General features: G+C 33.8%; 1 protein-coding gene across 5 annotated transcripts in view; it reads right to left on the bottom strand.

Moving 5' to 3' along the window:
• The window catches only part of TFEC (transcription factor EC), a 193,585-nt gene extending 181,100 nt beyond the window's left edge, over positions 1–12,485 (bottom strand). For 3 of the 5 annotated variants that reach the window (XR_007132671.1, XM_047763651.1, XM_047763652.1), the window contains exon 1: positions 12,393–12,485. The gene's annotated coding sequence lies outside the window, so the exon portion shown is untranslated. The remainder of the gene's footprint in view (positions 1–12,392) is intronic. The other 2 variants (XM_047763648.1, XM_047763650.1) reach the window with 2 other exon arrangements.
• Between the last annotated feature and the right edge of the window lie 625 nt (positions 12,486–13,110).

The following is a 13,110-nucleotide window of genomic DNA, read 5'->3' as shown; positions in this document are numbered from 1 at the left end:
CAAAAAAAAAATGCTCTCTTGGAATTTATATTCCGATGGAGAGAGTCAATAAATAATAACAATAGTAACTAAGCAAAATATACTGTGAAAATAATGGACCAGGGTAAAGGGATTGGAATTGACAAGGCAGAGGTCTACAAGTCTAAGTGGGATTGTCAGAATGGAATTCAATAAGAAGGTGAGATTTAAGCAAAGATTTGAATGAGGTGAAGGTTCCCTGACAAAGCAGAGTGCTCAAGACAAGGGCAAATCAGACCAGGGTGTGAACAGCAGAGTAGTAAGTATTCTGGATGTTTTTTAAAACATCGAATTAATAGAATTTCCTGATAGACTGGGCAAAAGAGGAATCAGGATTCTTGAAGTATTTTAGATAAGCTACTAGATAGAAAAAAGAAGGGAACACTAATCTCCATTGTGGCTATAGGTGAGGTAGCTTTGATAGTAAGAAAGAGGACATCAGAAATTTGAATATGTTGAGTTTGAAGCATCTATTGGATACGAATGCAGAGCTGTCAAAAACATAAGGGGAAAAATTAGTAAAGAGTTCAGGTTTTCACTAGAGATGTGAATTTGGGGTCTTCAGCATATTGATGGTAATTAACGGCAAACACTGTATACGATCACCAAGAGAAGGAGTGTGACTATAGGGGAAAGAAAAAAAAAAAAAAAAGGACAAAGGACTGACCAAGGAAATTTTTTTGCTTTTTAAGGCTATACCTGCAGCATATGGAAGTTCCCAGGCTAAGGGTCCAATCGGAGCTATAGCTGCTGTCCTGCATCGCAGCCACAGCAATGTGGGATCCAAGCCAACTCTGTGACCTTCACCACAGCTCATGGCAATGCTGGATACTTAACCCACTGAGCAAGGCCAGGGATTGAACCCACAGGCTTATGGATACTAGCTGGGCTTGCCACCACTGAGCCACAATGGGAACTTCCTCCTGATCAGGGAAATTTTAATTGGTTAGAAAAATTATAGAAAAATGGGCACAAAATACTCAGAGTGATCTCATCCATGTGATGGAAGGAAAACCAAAAAAGGTATGATGTGCCAAGTCAAGGAAATATATTAAAGAGTAGTCATTGTTTGTGTCAAATGCTATTGAGAGTAGAATATGATGGAAACTGGGAATTTAGCGTTGGATTTAGACATGTAGCCTTGAAATAATCAGTTTAGTGGTAGGGCACAAACCTGACTGGATAGTTGTATAAGATAACTGAGAGAAATGGAAACAGTCCTTAAATAGTAGTTATTTCAAGGACCTTTGCTGCAAAGGGAAGTAGAGAAATATTGTGGAGGCTAGCTGTGCAAATAAGGGTTAAAAAAAAAAAAAACCACAAACTTTTTAGAAACATTTGGAGAAATAAGAGCATGCTGTATGCTGATGTGAATGTCTAGTTGAAAAGAAGCAAGTGATTGTACAGAAGAGTGAGGAAAGAAGAATTCCTGGAGGAGTCAGCAAATGGATGTGGGATCAAGTACAAAGTGGGTCATGGTGAGTTCATGTGAAGTTTTAGCCAGAACAGCAGAGTATAGATGCAAATGAAGCTGGATAGGTAGGGTGGTATTGGGACTCTCTGAATGTTCTCTTTCAATTACTTTAATTTTTTTATTGAAGTAGAAAGATAGGTCATTATCTGAAAGTAAAGCTGGAGGAAGGAGCATTGGAGGAGAGAAGTCCCCCCAACCCCAAAAAAGGCTTTCAAGAATTTTTCAGAATGAGGATGAAATAAAGGCATTTTTCAAATAAATAAAAATTAAAAGTTTCTTACCAGTGAACCCTCACTAAAGGAATTAGGAAGAAAATGATCTGAGAAGGAAGGTCAGATGGGCTAAAATGAATGGTGAGCACAGAAATAATTAAAAAGCAGTTTAACCTAAATAAGTGTCTAAATAAATCAATAATGATAATATCTAATTTTGAGGATTACAAAAAATTAATACTTAACTATAACACACAAATAAGGAAAGGGTATGACTGGTATATGTTTGCATGTGCAAGTCCAAGTATCATCATTTCTCAAGTTGAAATGATCAATAGAACCTTATAGAATTATTTCTAAATAATATTATTTAATGTTACATTTGGCGATATCTCCAAATTTCAGCAGAAAAAAAAAATCACTCTTTTTCTCTCATTCTCCCTTTTCCTGCATTCTATATCCAATTAAACAAAACAAAAATTCGTACAACACTTCAGTCTCAGGATAACAAAGAACTGGAAAAGATATATTAAGAAGTAATAAAGGAGTTCCCGTTGTGGCGCAGTGGTTAACAAATCCGACTAAGAACCATGAGGTTGCGGGTTCGATCCCTGGCCTTGCTCAGCTGGTTGGGGATCTGGCGTTGCCATGAGCTCTGGTGTAGGTCGCAGACGCAGCTTGGATCAATCTCACATTGCTGTGGCTGTGGTGTAGGCCAGCGGCTACAGCTCCGATTAGACCCCTAGCCTAGGAACCTCCATATGCCGTGGGAGCGGCCCTAGAAAGACAAAAAGACCAAAAAAAAAAAGAAGTAATAAACCCAGCAACTCACCATTACCTCATAAACATTTTGCCTTGCCTTTAAGTAACAGGGCAGCTATACTGTAATTCCTTTACAACAGCCAATGTACTACCAAATGGAAATCAAACAAAACCAAAGAAATCAAAAAACTTGCTCCTCCCCGTCCTGATTCCTCACTAAATAAATTAGTTCTGGAATTTAAATGCTGGTTTCTATTGACTTTTAAAATCCAAATAATTAAACATTCCAACAGACCAAAACTTGTTTCACACTTAATCTAAAATTTCCTTTTTGTTACACCTTATTTACTTTAATAGTTTATTACTAATTTTCTCTTTCTTACTTAAAATTGCTTAATGTTAATCAGAAAATCTTACTTCTGTTTAAAGGTCTGCTTTTTGGGGTGGTGGAACTATGTCTTGCCAATTCCCAACTTCTCTCTACTTTCAAAATGTTTCAATGATATGCATGAATTATTTTTACAATAAAAAGAATTAAATCTGTTTTTACATTAGAAGTTAGGGGGAAAAGTGTATTATATCTTCTGGGCCCTCTATTATAATATTGAATAAAATGTTTCTGGGTTTCCATATCTTTGAATTTTATTTTGCAGTCACTAGGGCTATGATTCAATGGCCTTAAAGAAAGAAAGAAATCCATAGCTCAGCCTCCTGTTCAAAAATTAAAGCACCACAATCACAAAAACAATAAACACATTTTAAGGACATTAAAACAACAGCAACAACAACATCAATTACCCTGGCGTCTATGTGTTTAGAGAATGTGTTTGCATTTTTATTGCTATCACATTACCTTCTTGTAGAGTGTATAGTTAGGGGAATACTATTTTAATACCGTGTTAACTGGAAGTGAAACTAACATTTAAAAATTCATGCAAAGAGTTTTTATGTTCTTATATTAGCATTCAGAGGTAGAGTAAGGGTGATTGGAAGGCATGTGAGTTTGACTCAAACACAAATTGTATTTGTTCATATAGAAATAAAACCCTTGTGATATATGGTCTGGCTTGACTCAAAGCTTAATTTGCTACACTTTTCGGTGAGCACAATTAATAATATAAAACCAATATTTGAGATTTTAAAATGATAACTTCTAAACATAGTTTTATTCAAACTACAATGTTTTCATTGATTTTCTTTGAAAATAATGCAGTGGGCTCTTAACAAGTTGTATGTAGCATTCCTTATACTCTATCATTAATATATAAAAAATGAATAAATATGTGACAGTCTAAATTTCTTCTGAAAGATTGATTGCTCAATCTTAAATTGAAAATAGATTTTTCTAACATTAACCTAGACACAATATTTTCATTCGATATTAGCTTTTGAAATGTTTGCTCTCCAATTGAATTTTCCTCTGTATCTTAATAGAGTTTTTTTTTTCAACAATAATAAAAACTTGTTACAATGGAATTTTCTTTCATTCATCGGGACAAGTATACTTATCTCTATAATATTATACAAATTTTCATAATTTAAAGATTTGCATTTTTGTTGGATGAAATAGTGAATACCTGTGTGTAAGATAACAAAGTCACAAATTTAATTGCTTCATAGGATAATAACAAAGTCTGAGTTGATTTGTTTCACCGGATTTTAACATTTTTGTTCACTAATACATCCATGCTAATTCAGTAAGCACCTTAGACTTCAGCAAACATTAAATTTCTGGAAATTTTTTTATTATTTCCCAGTGTAGGAAGTAGAATAATTTAAACCAAAATGTAGATCTCTCTCATCATTTTATCAAAGACACATATTAAAACCTTTTCAGGTGATGGTGCAGAGTAATACTCAGACCTCTCCAAATGTACCTAGATTAAATTTTGAGTTAAAAAAAATAGCATTTAGGAGCAATGTGTTCATGAGCTTTAGTCTGGCAAAAAATGTCAAGGCCTTCCATTGCCAGCCAAAATAGAGGATTTACACTTATTCCTTAACTAAAACTTCAAACAAAATATATCAAACAATGATTTTCAGACATTGAACAACTGGCAGCAGAGAGTAGTGATCCCTGAGAGAAGAGAAATAAACTACTTAAGTTATGTGATTGCTTCAGCTTACTTCCAAGAGAGAGTTTCCAAACCACAGCGCAAGGGGAGAGAATCAAAACAGTGCCCAGAGTTCCCTATGGATTGAGAAGACAGAGATAAGAATATGAGGAAACCAAGGCATTTAGAATTTGCAGGACAGAGTACCAGCCCAGAGACAGCTGCAAAGAGAGGGAGTTCCTGAGATACACAAAGAGTATTCCCCTAGAGACTTCAACTTCATGCTGATTAGAGGACTGTGTAAGCAGACTACCTTTTGGCTGGGCAACAAACTACTGAAAAGAAGCAGGAAGAACAAGTTCTAGAGATTACATTGAGCTGTGAATGGTTTATGTTTCCCAGAGGTAGATGTAGGAATATAACACACAAGGCGTGCATCAAGAAGAGTACTCAGAAGGACATTGCGTTACTAACTGGAACAAATTAGCCTTAGACTAAAGACTACTTTGATTCTACTTGCAAAGATTAAAGCTGATTGTGAAAAAATCAAAATGTTTCCAAGCGTCTTTACTTAATCCTAGAGCAAAACTCAAAAGTATTTCTAAAAAGTACTAAAAATACCATCACTCAACAATGCTTGATATCCAATCAAAAATCACCAGACATACAAAGAATAAGAAAATATGACCAACAATGTGGAAAAAAATAATTCAATAAAAACTGACCAATGAATGACACAAAGGACAACTGTAAAAAGTAGATTAAAACAACTATAACCATGCTCCATATGTTCAAAAAGTAGACGAAAGAATGAGCCTACTAATGAGAGACATGAAATGTACTAAAAAAAAGACCTAACCTTAAATTCTAGAAAAGAAAACTGTAATGTCTAAATAAAATTTATTCCAAATAATATAAATCCTAGCCTAGGAGCTGGAGAAAATTGCAACCAGGAAACACCCAGGGGCTGGACAAAGAGTCCTGATGTTCCTTATCCTTTGAGCAAATTAAGAAACAATGGTGATAATCCGGCTATTTCCTATTTCTTTGATGCCATAGTGGTAGTTACTTGTTTTGTGTTTTGCATTCCCCCTCTGATCATTCACTTTACGCATAGTGATTAGCAGTAGTTAGGCAAAGGCGGGGAAATAGCTCCGTTCCTTTACAGTTTTAGCAGACCAAATAAAATGTTTAATAAAGTAAAAAAAAAAAATACACCAAATAAGATTAAAAGCAGATTTGGTACTATATAACAAAAGACCAGTGAATTAAAGACATAACAGTAGAAACTTCTCAAAATTAAGCTAAGAGAAAAAGTCTCAAAAAATTATGGGATAATCAGTGAGCTATAGGACAACTTTAACCAAGCTAATGTACATTTAATTGGGGTCACAGAAAGCAAGGAGAAACAGAAAAGTGCCCCTAGGTTTTGAAGGCTTTTATCTATGGCTCATCCCTAGAAACAGAGGATTAGATGAAAGTGTAAAGAGAGAAGTGTGATCCTGCCTTAGTGTAAAGGTAAAGAACATGGTGCTCACTAAATACTGTCTTACAACAGATATTAGGAAGATTGTCCTTTACTTTTAGTTAAGAGTTTTGAGCTACAGTGGCCATTCTTCATATGATGCCTGTCATCCCACTTCTGATAAAAATCTTCCCAAGTTAATATACGTACAAGTGTGGCCTACAGGTGTGAGGGTGAGATGGATAAAGCAGTCAAGACTCAAGCTGAAGAAAAAATTTTAAGTTCTGAAACTCTGTCACTTATTAATGTACTCTCTTTCCTTCCTCTCTTATCTCTGTCTCCCACTTTCTTCAGACGGAGGCCTTATTATCTCTTGGTATATCACAGAGCTCCTATTCACACTGGCATTGGAAGGAGTACATAACTCCCAGTGGAATCATGACTCTTGAAATTATAGAGACAATTACAATATTCATTCATACACTTTTTTTCATTCATTCAAAATCTTCTATGGGTCAAGCACTATGAAACGTGCCAGGAATATATTAGTGAATAAGGCAGATACATTCCTGACCCATGGAAATTCTAGACTCCTGGAGAGATTAGCATTACCTTGATAATAGCATTAATTAATCTATCATTGTTTAGTATATTAACATTAATTATTTGTCAGAGGTCAACCACTTTCTTCCATGGTCTGTGTTCACAAGGGGGCCAGAAACCCCTAGAAACACATTTCCCAGAATTCCTTGGTAACTGACTTCCAGTTAGGGTCCTCTTTGGCAGTTCTAGCACCCTACTAAGCACCCTAAGAAGTCATAAACACACTCCCAATCTGAGTTACCTCACTTTGCTTTTATATTTCCTAAGTGTAGCCTAAAATCCTACATCTTCCATATCAAAGTGAACAGGCCCCAGTTTAATAGGAAAATAACTCAGAATATGGAATCAACTCTTTCGTCACTTGAATAATTAATTCCTTCCATTAAATTCACTTTCCTTGAAAGACTTATTGCGATTTCTGTTCCTCTGACTGTTACACTTATCATTTTGATTATTGCTAAATCTATGGTTCAATAAATATATGTAATGGGAGATATTAATTATATTGGGGAATCATAGACTATATCTTTGAAGAATTAATATTTAAACTAAGAACTGGAATATGAATAGAAGTTATCAAGGTAGAAAGAAGCAACAAGTCACATAGTCAAATATCACACTGTTAAGATATCAAAGAAGAACTACTCTACAAAAGGCGATTCCTTGCTATACAGTTGACATAATTCCATGTTGTACCTCTTACTGTGCCATTGAAGCTATAGTAAGCCTGTCAGAGTCTACCTCAGAGGGCTAACACAAAGAGTTGTTTTGTTTTGTACTTTATTGTGATCCTATTAAATTCAGTGATATTTTTGCTTTTACCAACTCTGGTGTCTTCACAGTTCTGGAAAAACATTTCCAGGGAGAAATGTCCAGCTTATAAAATCTCTTATCATGGGCCTTGACCAGCATTTCCCAAGCACATTCCCTGCCTTGCCTCCCTCAGGTCACACATTTAATAAGGAGCCTTGAAATCTCAAAAAAGATTAGGTTGAGTAATTGAATAATTGCTTCTACCCTTCTACCTTTTGCATAGCATTCCTTGTGATGTGGCTGCATAATTAAAAGCTAACTTAACAGCAATCTAAAATTCCCTATTCTTTCCCAACATTAGATCAGTATCATTGATTTTTTTTTTCTTTTTGCCTCAGGCTCTGATACGGCCCAGCACTGCACCTGTTACTGATCCTTTGATATTTTTTCATTGTATAGTTTTTTTGTGTGTTTAAAAAAAATCAGTTTTTAAAAAACATTGTATTAAAATACTATTTGTCATGATTTCAGATTTTTGGAAGGGGGATTCCCTCTTAACTTTTTCACCTGAGGCAAGTGCCTCCTTCACCTTACCTATTCCCAACTCTACAGGTCTTGTTACTCCTTGAAGGAATTTTAGCCTATGCTGGCAGCAGGGTGGGATATCTCTGTCTATACCACCCCCTGGAGGTTCCCAGTCATAGGGATGACAAGAACTGTAAGAGGGAGGGAGAGAATTCATTCTCTTAGAGCACATTTAAAGACAAGTCATTGAGTATGTTTGCATAAACAAATTTGAATATCAGGTGATATTATTTCTGAAACTCAATATTTGTTTTTAAAACTATATATTGTGGAGGCCAAGTACATTTTAGGAGGAAAAATCTATGTGAACAATTACTTGGACTTTTTATCAGTCCTAATTATAAGACAATAATCAACCCACAATTAGCAAAATACATTGAAAACATAGGAAAATAAGATATTACAAACCAGAGAAGTATTTAATTTGATGTGGGCTTCCCCATAACTGTACCCATCCTCAACCTTGAATCTTTCAAACAGTTTGGCCACAGAAATGGGTCACATGTATTTGTAGCTCTCCCTTTCTTGTGATTCTTTAGAATTTCTGTTTGGTTTCTCAAGGGCTCGCTTTTACATTTCCTGAGGAAGCTCACAAATACGACATCTTCTTTATTAATCTTAATAGGCTTCAATGTAATGGGAAAAGACTCCAGACTATGTAATCTGGGCAGGTATCCTAATGGCTCCTTGCTTATACCTGGAAAAGATATTTAGGTCTCCACTTCCTTAACCCCAAAATGAAGGTTTTAGACTAAAATGTCATTAACATATTTTATCATTTTCACATTCTATGATCAAGTAATTCTGATCCATATACACATTTTATACCATATGGAAGACTTAGTTTAAGTTGTACTTATTGGCATTCTCTTTTCATCTCTGCTTTTGTGTGCAATACTAAACTTTATTTTAATATCTTCAGCTAAAATTGGTCACTTAGGAAACAATTTGGGGACTTCCAATCATAGCAAAAGTTTTGACCTCCAACATGTCTCAGATGATCTTTCCCACTTTCTTATGTTCTTTTTTTCAGGGGGTGGGGTAGGCACTCCCGCAGCAGATGGAAATTCCCAGGGCAGGGACTGAACCCATGCCACAGCCACAGCTGCAACCCAGCCACAGCAGTGACAATGCCAGATCCTTAACCTGCTGTGTCACTAAGAAACTCTTTTTATGTTCTATTTTTAAATTGTGTCCTTCTTTATCATGTTCCCTAAAATGCCCTATCTCAGAACACTTTCCTTACACAAGCAAAAGATTTACAAGCATGTGAAAGGAACAAGTTTAGTGCTGCTTACATTTCTTAACAAACCTTTCTTTTTCCTTTCTTTCTTTCTCACTGTCTCTCCTCCCCTCTTTTCTTTCTCCATTCTCTTTTTTTCTTCCTTGTCTTACTTTTCTTATTTTCTCTTTTCTTTCATTAATGTCCCTTATGACAGTTTAGAAGATCCTAGATATTCAGAACACATAAGCAAGTACAAATGACATTACAAATTGAATTTTATTCGACAGTATACATACTATATGTACTATATTCAGTGCATATGGAATAACATAGTAAGGAAAATATATGCTGTAACTGAAATGAATTAGTGATTACAAATAAGTGGTGACAAAAGACGGTTAGTAGAGAATGAACAGTGTTTTTTTGAGGGGCGGGAGGGGGCAGAAATCAGGAAACAGAGGGAAAACAAAAAATAAGATGATAACTGTGGGGCCAGGAATGATTGAACAATAGATACAAAAATACCCCAAATAACTTTTCCTCCTCTTTTGGAAGGTTTGGCTCCTCTCAACTTTCAAAACTGTTGATTCCTCTTAGAAGCATTACCTGAGCACCTCATAATGAATTATCCATTCCTTCCTCTTTCTTACTTATATTTTAATATCATTACACATGTTAGCTTATATCATGCTAAAAGGAATGCATTTATTTGCATATCTGTTGTCCTGCTTCCCACTAACCATCAGTTTCCTTGAGGACATGACTGAGTGTTTTTCATTAACTTTGAATTCTTCCATCTGGCACATATCAGGTACCTCATTTCAAATTCTATGTCCCCTATTTGCTATTCATGTAAATATACACTAATTTTTAAGATTTTTTTTGTGAGCCACAATTCCCTCATTTATAAAATTAGGAATTCAGGATTTAAATGAAATAACTCAGGTTGACCTTTCCTTAAATACTAGGAAATTAAACTTTTGTTTTTAAAAGCCTCAAATTTTTAATAATATTAAACTGGACTCTGTGAGAAGGAAAAGCCTCCGAGACTTAATGAAGAAGGAGACTGTCTAATCCTGGCAACTGGATTCTTGAGGTTTTGTGGGCCAAGAGGGTGGCAAGTTCTATAGTGTCAGAGACCTGGCAGGCCTCTCAAGGCTCTTGGAAATAGCACAGCACTGAGAGCCAGATTTTTAAAGCATATTCTATAGAAGTAGCAGTCTCTGTGTTAGGCCACCCATTGCAGATCTCAGAAAGCCTTATTATTCAGAAACTTAAATTATTTCAATATTTCTATATATTAGGCTTTTCCACATACAGAAGAAAATCCTTCTCCATTTTCCACATTCATATTGATCTTTCTATTGATGGATGTGACTCATTCTCACAATTCTTCATATGTCTCATAAGATTCTTCTAAGAAATAACAATCCCATTCAAATTTCAGAGGTTTTACTAAAAATATTTTTAAAACTTTTATAAAAATCTATAAATGGGTAAAGGCAATAAGCAAATCAATAAAAAATATTCCTAAAATTCAATCCTATATCTGTTGCTCAGTTTTTCTTTTTATTTTTTTTTTATTTATTTTTTTCCCACTGTACAGCAAGGGGATCAAGTTATCCTTACATGTATACATTTTTTTCCCCCACCCTTTGTTCTGTTGCAATATGAGTATCTAGACATAGTTCTCAAAGTTTTTCTAATACAATACTGTGAAAAGGTATTTCTGGCTCATTTCACAGCCTTAAGTATTCCTAAGTAAATTGTTTTTACTTTCTCTTTCATTTTCATTGAGAAATATCAACTAAAACTCTTAGCTTTACATGATCTTTATGGACAAAAAAATAAATATCTAAACAAAGTCAAATTATTTAGTTGTTTGACAAATTATGCAAACCTCTGAAATATGTATTCCCTCTTCTTATTGCCCTCATGCTTATGCCCTTAAGCACCCGAATGTATCTCTAGCCAAGTTTAACATATTCCCATTCTAATTATGATCTCTCGGCAATTCGCTATTTTTTTTTTTAATTCTAACATGATTCCCTCCAAAAGTGAAAGAAATGCTAAAGGAAATTGTAATGGTATCCAGAGAAAAAAATTTAAATTATGAGCTATAAAAATATTTTATGAAGTGTCATATCGGCCTTGCTTAAATAATAATGGATAAACAGTTGTTTTTCCTTCCTTTTATAGCATATGACTGTAAAAATATAGTACTAATGTCACACTATAATAGTATATATTCTATTTTATAGTATTTCACAAATTTTCAGTAATATTATGAGTGGAAGACAACCTAATTGTACTTGCTTTTATTTTTTATATTTGCTCTTATTAAAAATATGAAGTAGCAAAAAGTTACAGTCAAATATTCACTAATTTTTTACCCTAAAAGATTGTAAAATTTTGTGCTAATTTATTTATTATGTAATTTATTTATTTTCAAACAATAATGAAAGTCAGCCTACAAATATGAATATGAACAATCTCTATTTCATCTCATTCATATCTAATTCAAATAATTTATTTAATGGTTTTTATTTTTAAGTAACTCATTTCTCTCTTTTTAAGAGCTCATAAATCAAATGAGCACTAAGTTGCAAGTTTATTTACTTCAGCGAATAATAAGAAATAAATGTCTCACATTAAATCATGAAATTCAGGTCTATTTATGCCTCACTTTAGGGAAATATGATTTTCAAATTTTGAATTTATAATATATGTATCTTTATAAAAATATATTCTATAAGATAACTTTCTTGTCTGGTGCTCTTTCTTTAACTTATATGATTAATAGATAAATAGATTACATTACCTACATTATATACAATAATTATATCCTCAACCAATTCTTTGTAAACATATATATCCCATCAAATGGGATAAACATACTCATGCCAAGTCTCTATAAACTTGGGCAAAATTTGAAACCATTTTTAGATACCCAAAAAAGAATACTATTTAGAAATATCACATACCAGTTCTTCAATTCATCATTTCCTTTTTCTTATATCAAATTTGTAACTGAAACATTATGATCAAATGTTGCCAACAATTTTTAAAATAGCATTAAAATTTTTCTCCATTTCTAACTTGTAGAGCAAAATTTAAAGTTTAAATGTTTTTAACACTTAAACATTTAAGTTGAAATATATAGTTATGCGCTTTTCAAGCCCTAGATATAAGTAATTTCATATTTTATAGTTCTAATTAAATAATTTAGAGGAAAAATTACCTTTGGTAATGTCTCAGAAACATGATCTGTGAAAATCAGTCTCTCCATTTGCTTCCTATGTGCTGTAAGCATGATCTTTCTGTTTACTCCTACTTCTCTACTAGTTCTACTTCTAAGGGAGGCCAAGCTACATAAACTACAATTCAGTTCCTCTTTTTGGCACTACATTCATTTCTCATATTCCTGAGTATAATGAGAGAATGAGTAATATTTAACAGATCACGATTTGAATAATTTTCAATTACAAAGAACAATCCAATTCTTTTCCTTTTTCCCCCACTATTAAATATTGTATTATTTAGTCAACAATGCTTTTTAGTCAAATAAAAGTTAGAAGTGATTAAAAACTAAGAAGTAAGCACAAAATTCAATGTGGACAATATTGCCACTATTAGGTGATGGCTCCTAGGAAAAGATAAATTGTTTCTCTATCATCATAATGCGGTTTTAGTTTTCCTCATTTTTACAAATCTCTTCTGGAAAAGTCAACGAATAAATCCACGTAGAAAACACTGGGTTTGTGTCAGTCAAAGATTTAGAAGAACAAGTGAGTTATCTTCCCAGAAAAAAAAAAAAAAGTAACGTACATACATCAGTGTGTTTATATCTATTTGTGTATTTGTCTGTGGGTGAGTGTGATAATCATTACCCGTTTTCACAATTTTCATTCATATTCCATTCACCTATACTTCTGGCTCACTTTAAGTTAGGAGGAGCC

This window comes from Phacochoerus africanus, chromosome 16 (genome assembly GCF_016906955.1).
Source record: "Phacochoerus africanus isolate WHEZ1 chromosome 16, ROS_Pafr_v1, whole genome shotgun sequence".
NCBI lineage: Eukaryota > Metazoa > Chordata > Mammalia > Artiodactyla > Suidae > Phacochoerus > Phacochoerus africanus.
The sequence above is the reverse complement of the archived record's forward strand: the minus strand, read 5'-3'. Positions and strand labels throughout refer to the sequence as shown.